Raw genomic sequence first — 13958 nt, forward strand, 5'->3', positions numbered from 1 at the left:
GAACATATGGCACCGAGATTCAAAGAACCATGCAACGATTTTCAAGCAGTGGTTCGAATCAAAAATAACATACAAAGAAACGCCAGGAACCAGTGCAAAATATGCCAGAGAGATGGAAAATTTGACAGAGGCTCCAGCTCTGAGAGGGATTTAAAAAGTAGAGCTGCACAAAAGCTGCATTAAAACCAGTTGCTGGTTTTAATGTTGTGGCAGATCAGGGTATTGTTCCAAATTAAATTGTGCTACATTTGATCGTGTGCAAATAGACATGAAACAACATTTACCCACAGTTTCTCTTTTACACGTGATGAGCGGGAAACACAGAAAAGAGCAGATGTGCCCATTGGACATAGGACATGTGCCATTTGGTGCTCTTCTCCAGAGCTGCTAACAATGGGGGAGGTGGGGGAGGCAGGGGTACGTGTTTGCATGCATGGTCGGTCCCAATGGGGACCGAAGCCGTATCCTCACTGAGCTTTCACATATGTGGACCCAGAGGACAAAACTATTGATTTAAAATGCAACAAAAAGCTTGAATATAAAGCTTTTTATTTATTATTATTATTATTTAGCACTTATTATCTTTAAAAACAAGTTCACAGTTGTTTCTATATAAAAAAGTAGTGTTAATATGTTGTCGGTGGTTTTGTGGCCGTCCTTTGACGCACTAATACCAGTGGCCGTGCTTGTGTTCACCTCCCTCCGCGCCCACTGAGGCCCCCGTCCTTGAAACGCCTCGTAAGATAACACAGAATGAATAATGTCCTCCCCTCCTTTGCTCTCAGCCCCCTCCCCCATCCCTCCCCCATCCCGGCCTCGAAAAACACACAAACACGCAACTAAAACCACATATTAATGTATGAATATCAGTGAAACGCATTAAAAAGACAAATACACACACAACAGACAAGAATTAATGCTGAAATGTTAATATTCTGCATGTTTAACTTAATAAAGATATATTTACAGATTATTTTTATGCTACGTTCTCGACTGATTGATTTATGAAGATAAATAAAAGTGATAGAGCTGTGCAAAATTTAAAACAGACATTTTTTTCCTGTTCCTTTTTTGCTGTACATCTCTTTGTCTTCTCTTCATCCCTCCTCCCCTCTCCCTTCTCCTTTCTCCGGCCTCTCGCTCAATCTCTCCCCCCCCTGCAACAAAAGTCCAGGCTCACAGTTGTCACTAAACCTAAACCGCTGGAAAACAACGTGGCCGTATCGAGTAAATGTCAGCGTGCGCCTGCAAGACTCAGCGAGGAGACGGGTTGTTTCTGCACATGCACTTAGTCGTCCTCCCCGGAGAGAGAAGCAGCGAAACGTTGCAGGGCTTTTTATCCGGTGATGAAGCAGAGGAAGAAAAGAAAAGTGAAGACTTTGTAGGACAGGTTCATGAGCAAATGCAATGAGAGGAACTTGAGCTTTATTTATTTATATCCAAAAGATAAAATAAAAAAATGTAGAAGAAAGAAACTTCCAATATATTCGAAAAGGAGTGGAAGTAAAACTTGAATGATTCCATATTTTACAAAAGCTTTTAATTCTTGTACGTGACATGTGAATTTTAAAATTAAAATTTCCTCTCAAATTATAAATCCCATCCCGATTTCTAAAAAGTTTAGTTGAATTATTTTTGTCCATGACTTTTACCAGTTTTGACCTTATAAATAGTGGATTGGTGTGTTCTAGACATCCAACCTTATGGATGATTCTCATTACTTTAGTGCATTTTTAGATCTATATGTACAAAATGTGTTACTGTATAATGAATATGAACATGTGCAATCTGTCAATAATAAATATAAAAATACTGATGTAAATGTGCAAAGTGTGCAAAAACCTGCTCGTATTAGTATTTCCAAGTAACATTTGGTTCTAGATTAACTTCTGTGACTCAGTACAACTAGTAGCTTTAGTTCTTCTTGAATAACTACTGAATAATAGTGCAAAGAGACTTTGATCGTCATTAAATCCAGATCTTTTCACATCGTCTGCCTTCTTGCAGATCCTGTGAAAATATCCCCAACACAGTCAGCGGTTCTGTTTTGTGATTAAGTTCCTGATGGTGTGATCTCAGACGTTGCAAATGAACTAGCTCCGCGTTTAACGTCCCTAAATCCCAGTGTATTTTTCACTCATATCCCCCCGTGTGAGAAAAAAAACGCCAGCGCGTCCCTGCAGAGAGTGTGAGAGCCGAGATCAACGCACACGGTCCCAAAGTAGAACGAACCGAGTGAGATCAACAAAAAAAAACATGGAGCGAGAAGGCAAAGGTTCACACAGGTTCAGAAATTAATGAATGAATGAATGAATGAATGAATATGTAAATAAGGAAAATAAATGTTCATCAAGAAATAATAGAAAATACATCAAAATCTAAATAAGACTGTTATACAAGCATATCCAGTTGTAGCAAATAATAAAATGCAAAATAAATATTCTAACAATCTGTAACTGAATTTACATACTCAAATTACATATTAAATCCCACTCCTCTTGCTTAAATCATTAATTAATGATAGTTATAGATTACTTCCTGTCTTCTCTATGTAAATATATACGTACACTGTACATATGTATACATGAGAATGTTTTCTGGTAGTGGTTTTGTTTTTGATATGTTACCAGATCTATGAATTTTAATAATTTGGACTGTAATAATAGGGAGTTAGTGTGATTGAGATATAATTATAAGATAAAAATCAACAAATTGTTTTACAGAGGAAAAACAATGGCTGAACACAATCAAATTTATCAGTGTGTGTTTGCCCTCTGTTCTCCTTGCCGTGTTACAACCACCTGGTGTCTGTCTTTCAATCAATCATTTACACACAGCTCCCAGGACGGCTACAATGTGTGTTTGTGTGTGTGTGTGTGTGTGTGTGTGTGTGTGTGTGTTATCACTTTTATTCTAATAATCAGCCTCAGCTGTTCAGGAATCAGTCGGCCCCGAGGCTAGAGAGTCAACGCTACGTCTGGAAATCACACACACATACACACACACACACACACAGACACACACACACACACACACACACACACACACACACACACACACCTAGGTACTATCCATTCTCTGCTCCACACATAACAGCAGTGGTGAGGTGTCTCCAGAGACTGAACACAGCCTGCGGGAACATCTCACATGATGGAAATAAAAAGCTAAAGAAATGACATGAACGCTCATTGCAAATTTAAACTGGTTCATATATGAATGAATGAATGAATGAATGAATAAATGAATGAATATAAGCTTTAACATCACAATGTCAAGTGTAAATTCACCCTAATAATGACAATAACACGGACAAAATGAATCTTTGAGAAAAAAATGAAACAAAATGAAAAATGCCTTTTGAGAAACCAAACACTGGTTGTTTGAATCAACTCAAACGTGCACTTTCTTCTTCCTCGTCCCATCAGAGCGTAAAGATCATCAAAGGCCACTAACACGCCAGTTACATCTGATATCTATCATATATTCATTGTAATAAGTTCATAATTTTTACACCTGAAAGGAGAAACATCTGCTTCTGCGCAGACCAACATCAGCATTGAGTCAAGTTTGCAAACGATCATGTCAGCAAATCCTAAATTGGAGTTTGATTTAGTCAGACTCTTTACATACATTAATATATTTTGTCTATTTTTTATAAAAAGTTTTTATATTTTTTTTACATTTTTTTGTTTAGCTGCTGCACCGTAGCCTTTGAGGAACGTATGTTCAATCCTGTATTGTGTTGCACACGTCACAATTGACAATTAAGTTGACTTGAATTGACTTATGGTAAATATACAAGATCAACATGGTCCAGAATCTGTGTCGCTGACAAAATGAACACAAACAACAGCTATAACTTAAAAAAAAACAATAACCAGATGGAGATGAGCAGAAGCTTTAGTTTTCATTACGACCTCTCATCAGTTTGAATCTCATCGTTCTAATTTTTCCTTGATTTTCAGGGTTTGACTATAGAATGACAAACAAAATGCTGAGTAATGTCGGTGTCCTCTCTGCAGCCACTGGGTCACTAATAAAGCAACTAAGATGTATTAGAACGCAAGGAACGGAAGAGAATTGGAATTCTTTCTCCTCTCCACTTTAAACTGCCCATAAATATAATGCATCTCCAAAAAAGTTCCCTTCGGTGAATTTAATCGGCGAAAGACAAGAGCGAGTGCAGCATTTCGTTCCACGCTGCCGTCACTGCATCTGCAGAGCTCTATTAATCTTTCTGTATTGATCTCTCAGGTTATCTTTGTGCTATTTAAAGGAGAAGAACAACGATGGTTTTAGCACCAAACAATAGACACCGCACGCACAAAGCGTGGAGTATAAGCGCAGACTGAAAAATGGGCTCCGCGTCCCGGTTCTGAGGCTGGGACGCCACAGGGTTACAGAGTTCATATGTTTCAGTCAGTCCAGGATGCAGAGTCTGCTGTTTCAACACTGACAGATCAAACGTTTAAACAGCAGCAGCCTCTCTGATCTCCCCTGGAGCTGGAGAAGGAGAAGGAGGGCGCTGGTGTGTGTTGTGCCACAGTCAAACGCTGTCATTCTACTTACACAGAATGCTAAAAATAAAACATGTCTAGTGTTATATCATAAAAATACTTGGAGCAGAGTGGGAAATATTATTTTACATTTAGAAAAGGATAGTATAGCTAAATATGTTGTTTCATATTTTGGTTTCATCAAACATTTGCTGGATTTATAGAAATTATTGATGATGAAATAAAATATTTTACTTGCCAAACTGTGGTGGGGAGTATTCTTAAAACTATTCTGTGGCATTTTATGGTCAAAGTCCCTATTTGATAAAACAAGCACATAATCTAAAACAGATCATTTTTCACTTTTAGGACCGAGGCATCTCTTTTTTCCTGCAGGTGGACCTGAACCCTGACCTCCGCGTGGTTTATAGGACAGCATCTAAAAAGAAATGTTCTATATTCAGGGTGGCCATCGTTTGAGAGTGTTTGTGTGACTGCACTTTCAGCGGTTGTTGTGTTCACTTGGAAGTTTTACAAGCCAGAAAAGACAGTATCTCACTCTGTGCAGCATAACACGTGAAAATGTAGTCCACACATTTCACAGGCATGTGTTCATCATCTTGAAAAAGCTAATGTAGTTCAATCAACGCCAAATTCACGAAATTTACAATAGCGAAAAAATCCAGAGAAAAGCAGAGCACCTTCATATTTGAGCATGTTTTAATTCATCATTTAATGATCAATGATGCGACAGGTGTGATGTGTTGAGAGGTCTGCTATTTTTAGAAGACGACATGCTTTTGTTTTCAGGAAAAGGAACCTTTGTTTTAGTGTCAAATAAATAAATAGACCCCTGGAGGCAGAACAGAGGGAAACTGGAGGCGAACTCTGTCACTTTCTAACTGTAAAAATGTCGTCTTGCTGTATTTTCGGGGGCTAAAATCGAAAATCGAAAAAACACTAGCTTGAAGTTTTGTCACATGGTTTGGCTTTGGCGACTAAAAGAAAGAATTGGAATGAGACAATCATCAACAATCATTTCATATCATATAAGATTAATATGTAACGCATCATTAGTTTCAGCCTGGATAATGTTACAAATTAGAATAAATTCTGACTGAAATTACATTAAGTTTATCATTATTTGGGGGATTCATGTTAGATGTTAACGTAACGTGTTTCAGGGGTGTCCAAGCAGAAGTAGCATGATGTTTACAGGTTATAGCGTTTGAGATGTTTTGCCTCCAGCTAAGCCCCGCCCCTCAAAAAACATCACACTGCTACAGATATTAATTTAACTACATGTTCGACTCATGGACGATGGTTTAATAGTTTTTAGATGGTGGCAGAGGATCATGACAGTATTCACAGAGTCTCAAAGTAAATGAGAGATCAAACAAAAAACAGTGAAAAGTTTGTCCATGGATTTTCTATTCGGTCACTTTTTTCTTTTGTATACGTGTGTGCAGAGCTGTCAGTTATGATACTTTTCATCCTCTGAACCACTCTGCGTTATTATTGCCCTCTCTCCACCTGTGCTGTCGCTGTTAAGAACCACAATAAATCACCGTTACACCAGTGGAGCAATGAAAACGTCGTACCCCCACCACCCCCCCGGCTCTCTCCTCTTATTATCCTTCACACTTGTTCAACTGTCCTCTGTTTCCATTCCTCCCTCTGTCCCTCACCTTCCACCCTCTCTGTCTGTCTGTCTTCCACCTCTTTCATTTTGGCTATTAGCAGTTGGCATGATGCCTCCGTACTAGCAAAGACTGACTAGGCTACTCTAGTCTATTAATGTGTTCATATTGGTTCATAGGAAGCAAACACTTGATCCAAAAACACAGTGTGAATGTGAGGATGTCAGGATGGTGATAGTGATATTTTTTACAGGTTTAAACTCATAAAGGTCCTATTCATGTCACAGATTCCCAAACTCCATCTTTCATTTAGAACTTGGACAATTTGGAAATGATTCCTTCATTCATGAACTCTTATCAGGGCGTATGTAGGATTTATTAACCAAAATAAACTACTGTATTCTCTACTCTTTGTCAAATTAACGAACCTCTGCGACTGTTTAGCTTAGGGGTGGGAAAAAATATCAATATTTTTTCTTCCGATGCGACTTCCACCACTGCTTTTTCTGTTCAAGCGCAATAAATTGGAAATGGATCATTTGGATTAATCTTGTTTTTTGACTCAATTTCTCCAATTAATTATCACTGTCATCTCATGTACGTGTGTGTATTTTAAGCTGCACTTAACATTTCTCAGTGAACTACGTAGAATATTGCAAAATATCATAATATCGCAATAATGTATCGTATCGTGACTCAAGTATCGCGATACGTATCGCATCGTGAAGTCCTTGCTACCCAGTGCAGCTTGACATATATTTTTAGTTCTACTACTTTGTGAGAAGAAAAATACTTAATTATAATTGCCAATTGATTGAAGTCACAGGAAGGTGTCCCGGGATAATCACAGGAAGTTAAAACTTTATGACCTTACGTGGACAAATGCAGCAGAAACACAAACTGTGCTAAAGGAAAGTTTATCTCCTGTGTTTATCGTGCTAATTCACTTTATTCAGTATAGCTTTGGTCACCGTGGAGAACTATTAAAAGGCATCTAGTTGTAAGAACAAGGTTACTGAAATGAATGAGCGACACCAGTAATGACACCTTCAATCAGAAAAGAGAAGTGTGATGAGTTGATACACCGAAAGCAGCTGTGGCTCTTTAAAGCTTTCTTTAAACAGGATAAGTGTAATTTTCTCCGGTCATATTACCGAAATAGCCTGAAGTACACCGCAGATGTGTGCCTCTTTTCATTCAGAGGTTAAATTTAGAGACAGGCAGAGAGTGGATGAGGGGGAGAGGCAGACATAATCAGAAGAGATGGAGTAAGGGAGTAAGATAAGAGGTTGACAGAAACAGAGAGTGACGTTATAGAAGGGAGCTGTTGCAGCTACATGAGGGCTAACGTGGAAAAAGGAGGAGAGAATTTGGAAAGAAATCGAAGGTGCAGCAGACAGACAGACAGACAGAAAGAAAGATGGACAAAGAGATAAAGAGATGGAGACAGAGAGACAGCTGCCAGTGTTAATCAGTCAGAGGCAGCAGCTCTGTGTCTCTAAGGCTTAACAGGGACCAGACCCTCAGAGTACTTCGTCTTTTTTAGTCTTCATCAGTCTCATCTCATGCAGATCAGAAGGGGACATTGTCACGTCCTCCAGCTGATGCGCCACCGCGAGGAGTCGTTTCCGGAAGTTCAATCGATCGAGACAATGATCAGGTATCAGTTTACTTTGGTGGCTCGAAGGAAAAAGACACTACTAATTATTTATTTAGAGTTTCACCAACCAGGCAACCTGGAAAAGCTATTTGTCATGAAAATCATAAAAGATTTGATTTTAAGCACCAGGTTTCTCTGACTACTTTGATGTTGGTGTAAAAATAAAAAAATAAATAAATTGACATTGAAAGACATTGTCAATATGCACTGGAAACTTAAACTGGGTGTTAATGATTAGTTGTTTTGAGCTTGTAAATTTGTACTTGTATGGGTTATTTTTTATTTTTTGTTATTCATGAGAAATCTGACAGTTATCTAATGCAGATAAACTGTTAATATAAGTATTTACATTTATTGATAAACATTATAGCCTCTTCTACTTGGTGTGGGAAAAAATATTGATATGGCTATATATCGCGATACTTTTTATTCCAATACAGTATTGATTTTTAATGTCTTAATATCGATTTTAAAAGAAAAATTCACGTTTTGGGCCAATCATGAATGACTTCTGCACTTCCACCACCACTTTTTCCGTACAAGTTCAACAAACTGGAAATGGATCATTTGAATTAATATTGTTTTTTCACTCAGTTTGTCCAATTAATTATCACTGTCATCTGATGTACATATATACAACGTGTATTTTAAGCTGCACTTAAAATTTCTCAGCGAACTATGTGGAATATTGAAATATATCACAATATCATAATATCGCATATCGTTATCGTGACTCAGGTAACGTGATACGTATCGTATCGTGAAGTTACCGCTATCTTCTACTGTGTTTATACATGTTCGGTGGAAAACGAGGATAAATTCATCTTCATCACATTCAAGGGTTAAAACTTTTTCTGGTGCTTATAAGATGCAAACTCGTTTTAAGTGTTCGTGTCTGGGACTGTTTCACAATTCATTTCCTGCAGGTCTCGCATTAATATTTTAAAAAAAATCTACATTTGCATCTATACTGGTTTAACACAAGCTAATCTTAAACCTAACTACTATTCCAATACAAATCTAACCTCAAGACTCGTCCTAAACTATTGTTATTCTGCAAAAATCCCTGACATCTAGATCATTTTTTCAAGAGATAAACAATGCCTCTCTTTTTCTGTTCTTTGTCCATCTCACACACACACACACACACACACACAGACTAGATCCCTCACTGTGACGTCACACAGTACGCACTTTACACACTGCACTGAGTCACTTTCACTCACTTCACCTCAACAGAGTGAAACAACATCAAGAGCAGCAGCCGACGCCCAGTTCTGACTCGGCAGGACCCAAAGTCATAATTAAAACAGGGGCGACAAATTATAGAGCAACAACATAGCATCAGATGTCCTGGTGCAGACAAAGTGTAGCAACAAGATAGGTGACAAAATGAACTGTAGCAGAGATATAAATAGCAGCATATTATATTAACATACATACGCAAGTTAAAGACTTCTAGGATTTTTAGATTCTTCCATCCACCGACAAGTCACAAATTCACTCTGAAGACTTAAACGCACAGTCATGAACAAAGAGTCTGGCAACAAACCAAACATGAAGAGACACAACACATAATACTACTGATAATAATTGGAATAAAAATGACTCGTGTGACCACCTCAGTCAGAGCAGACTTGACCCAATCAGATTAAGAGGTAGATAATCTGTTTGATAGGAAATTATTAGCTCCTAATAACTATGTAAACACTTGATCACGTTCTGGTCGCGCTGGTTGGAATAAATCTATTCTTTCTGCAGATATTTGCCCAACATGTTAGTTTCAAAGTGATTTGGTGTGTGGCTGACACAACTTCAGAGTTTAAGATTGTTAAACATCTTGACTGGGCTTTAAAAAAAAAAAAAAAACTGGAATTAATGTGGGTCCATCCACTGAATAAATGTACCGCTGTCAGAAAACAACAATAATAATCATTTTCTGTCAGATTCAATGCTCCACAGAAACACTGTCTCACACACACAGTGTATTTTATCAGATCTTTTTACAGTCGTGTTTTAACATCTCTGAGACGCACTAACTAAAACAACTAAAGACCTGAGGCAAAACCTTTAACAACCCACCAACAACTACCACAAAGAATTGGTGCCATTTTCTATAGGAAGCCTAAATAAAGTATGTACACTTTACAAATGACAAGACCTAAAGGAAGTGTGATCATTTACTGTAGCGTAAACACTACAACAGTAGGTAAACTGTTGACACCATGAGGTCAAAAACACTTACCATATAAACCACTAGAGGAATACATATGTCAATAAATGTAACTAAACTTAACAGAAGTACTGTTTGCTGTTTGTCTCAATGAAAGACTTTAATATAATTAATACAGATGCCCAAGTCTCTGCTTTTTCTGCATTTCTTATTTCTAGTGTTCATACCATTGCTCCATTGCTAACCAAAGCTAACTAACTAACCCACACCTGCATGCCTGCACACAACAACTCATTTTTCTATTCAAAAGACAATGACACCTCTTAATGCAAAAAAAAGAAACTGAGCTTGTTAACTGCAGCTGTGATCAAACAGACCAAACGTTTGACAGGCTGCACACTGCATCGGCTCCTTGTGTCGCTAAAGCAAGCTATGCTCCTGCAGGCCTGGTCTGACTAAAGCATAAGAATAACTTGACTGAATCTACATCCTCTATCTCACCATAGAGACAAAAACCCCTTCAACAGTAACTGACATCACAGGAGGCAGAAATGTCAAAGTAATTTGAGGTCACACAGTGACACCACATACATGTCAGAACTTCCTCCTGGAATATATACAGCATTACTGTGGAGATTTAGCACGTTAACTTAAGCTGCTGTTTGCACTGGAGCACCGTTTGCATAAAAAAAAAGTCCATAGAAACAAACGTAATCATGAGTCATTTAAAGTTAAAGGTTCCAAAGAAGCCGAAACTGAGTCGGTAAAACGTGCAACAACATATCACAGCCGACACACTAGGCCTCTATTCCGCTTCTTAACCCCGTTATCCTTCAGACAATCGGACCTGCTAAGGCACCGTCAGTACCTTTACATGCATGCTTCATGTAACACATGTAGGTGAAACACGATAGGAAACAGTGCGTCCCCCCGCCGGATCACTGCAGTACCCTGCACCCAAATGCAGGCCGGCTTCCCTGGAAAAAAAAAAAGGAAAAAAAAAAAAAACATGCATCTCGACTCCTTCCTCTCACACATTCAACGACAAAATAAACCGAAAAATCCGCGGAGAAGATGTTCGTACTGTCGCCCCTTTTCATCGGCTTTACCTTTAGATTCCGTGTCAGGATTGGTTTTATCCTCCTCTATATCCAAGACGTCGCTGGGTTGAATCGATGAGCAGAGCAGGTTTATCAATGGAGGAGACCGACGCTCCGCGTTTATTCCAGCTGGGTCTTCCCTCGATTAGTCCTCACTGCACTAGGAAGCGGGTTGACCGGGTAATTACGGGAGCAGCAGCAGCAGCAGCAGCCCGGGGAGTGCGCACCGCCCTGGAAATCCGACGCCTTGGCGCAATAGAAGGGGCGCAGTGACCGCCGGCCGGGAGATGCTGTCGGTGCTGAGGCTGCGAGCCGGTGGAGGGTGATGATGATATCCATAGAGGTCCCCGTTTCCACCTGACACAACCTCTCCTTCCTCCTTCTCCTCCTCCTCCTCCTCCTCCTCTCCGCTGGTGATGCTGGAGAGAAATGTCAGCACCAGTGCGGCGAGCAGAGAAGAGAGAGGGAGAGACTGACAGTGGAAACAGAAAGCCACAAGAGGCCGTGTTTTACAGCAGCAAAGCTAAATAAATAAATAAGAAAGTAATCTGACCCATTTTTAAGCCTTACTGTTAACAAGAATAACTAAAAAATAATATACTGGCTAACTTTAGCCTACAACATATAATTAAGTAGCATTAATTATCACATAGAGTTCCATATAATTTACCTTGGGGGCGTTTTTAAAGTGGTGGACCTAACTAATTGGCCAGTTAACACACTATAGCCTCCATTAGAGAATTTTAGACTTTAAGATGCAAGTTAATGGTTACTAGTAGTTAATGTGGGCTGTGATTATATATATAGTTATTATTATTATCTTCTATATATCACTAATAAATAAAGGGTAAGCTGGATGCAGTGAAGAAATTGAGGAACACTTAATGAAAGTCAAAGATTATTAAGGATATAAAATGAAAATAAAGCCATATTGTTAAAATATTAGGCTTCATCTCCTGAGACCATATGTCCTCATATGGGGATGTTAAGTTTTAGGTTTGTGGCAGTTTTATTCAAAGTTTCATCCTCATAATTAAATAGAAACTAGTCGGTGTAAAAACATGATGGCGAGTGTTTCAGCAGATTAATTTTGAAGTCCATCACATAACAGAAGTGGACAAAACCTCACCTCAAACTTGTCCATTTATGCTTATTAACTATTTAGCAAATACTCGTTTGAGGACATTGGGAATTCAGTGTTTGCAATTCTGACTTTGCATGACCAGTTTTCTTTTTTGTTACATATTGGTGACTTTTATTATAATATACAGTGAAATAATCCCTGTGTCCACATGAGGACATATATGTATATATATATATTTCCTGTTCAAAGGTGGTGCTTAGTTTCTATGGTTCTTAGGTCCAACTAATCCCAAATACCTTGGAGAAATTAAAAATACCAAACTAAAGCTCAGGTCTGAAGCACATTTGAACAATACCTGCTTTTATATTATTTGCTAGTTTAACTTGACCGATAATGATGTGATGAACTTGAATTCATTTGGGGAAAACAGGGTTAATAAACTATATTGTAAAATTAGTTGTGCATTCTGTGCTGACCCCCTGACAATGACCGACTGACCAAGATGACACATAAATATCTCTAGCTCATCTCTGAAAGTCAGAATATATCTGAGAAAACAACTACTGTTTCACGTAGAATCACTACACATGGAGTTTATAAGGCTGATCACATTCGAGTTCTTCAGTTCTTTGAAGAGTTTAGTTCCTAATTAAATTCTGCACATTTTAAGGCAGCTACAGTTGTTCTACAATTTAATTTAACACTAATCTGCCAGAAACATATTTAGGAGTCATCTATGTTGATTTATTCTCTATTTGTAACATCTGTGCTGAGAATTAACACAATGTATAAATGCTAAACCGGAAACGGTGCTTTATTTATCAGATTAAACACATTAACAAGGAATAAAAGTGATACACTCTGGTGCAAATCTGAGCCAACAAATCTTCCCCAGAAACAAGAGACCTCACAGCCTGTGTCAGTGCACAAATACTACTTTCAGGAGAAGAGATCGGGGAGTGGAAGAGATAAGTGCACTCTAAGAGTGTGCGTCTGTTTTTGAAGTTCTGAGGAGATGCGTTAAAAAAAGAAGCTTAAAAGCAGCGTGTGTACACCACACTGAGAGCACAGCCTGAACGCACAACCGGCTTCACCGTTTCTCTACATTTGTTGCTCTGAAGCCATTTGTCTCTAAATAATACTCTGTCCTTTAACATAGCCACATTAGGAATAAGATAGAAATGGTGTGCAGCATTTCGCAAAAACTTCAATTTAAACACCTTTAATGTGATAAAATCCAGATCTAAGATTAAAGTTGTGTTCATTGTCACTTCTACAATATGTTAATGAAAACATAGAGAGGTGTGAAACATGGTGCCTCATCGCACTAGTCCCACTGTGCTATTTATATATATATACACACTCAGACATGATAATGATACCTACTGGTACTACAACTACACTACTTTTCACTACTATAACTAATCAATCCAATCAAACTTTATTTATAAAGCACCTTTCCTCAAACCAAAGTGCTTCACACAAATAAAAAAAACATAAAACTTTACAACAAACGTTTGAAAGCAGCATCAACTTTGTACATAAAATATCATAGTTTGCATATACTTTGCATCAAAATTATAAATAAATAAGTAAATAAATAAGTTATTTGTTTACTACTTCTACTACAAACCCACATATAAACAGATGTTACACGAGTGGAATCTATAAATACATAAGTAACTGCAGTGAAAGTTAAAGTATAATTAAAAATTAATATACATGCAATTGTTTAGGTCACACACGCAGCAAAGTGAAAGAAATGAATGATAGAAATAGAGCTATAGTGATGTGATGCAAAGGAC

The 13958-nt window shown here is 38.1% G+C and overlaps 1 protein-coding gene across 3 annotated transcripts in view; it reads right to left on the reverse strand.

The window, feature by feature from the left end:
* The window catches only part of LOC125013406 (spectrin beta chain, non-erythrocytic 4-like), an 88137-nt gene extending 76569 nt beyond the window's left edge, over positions 1–11568 (reverse strand). The window contains exon 1 of one of the 3 annotated variants that reach the window (XM_047594050.1): positions 11079–11567. The gene's annotated coding sequence lies outside the window, so the exon portion shown is untranslated. Of the gene's footprint in view, positions 1–11078 lie in introns of all 3 variants that reach the window. The other 2 variants (XM_047594051.1, XM_047594053.1) reach the window with 2 other exon arrangements.
* Between the last annotated feature and the right edge of the window lie 2390 nt (positions 11569–13958).

Source organism: Mugil cephalus, chromosome 9, assembly GCF_022458985.1.
Source record: "Mugil cephalus isolate CIBA_MC_2020 chromosome 9, CIBA_Mcephalus_1.1, whole genome shotgun sequence".
In the NCBI taxonomy this organism is placed as follows: domain Eukaryota; kingdom Metazoa; phylum Chordata; class Actinopteri; order Mugiliformes; family Mugilidae; genus Mugil; species Mugil cephalus.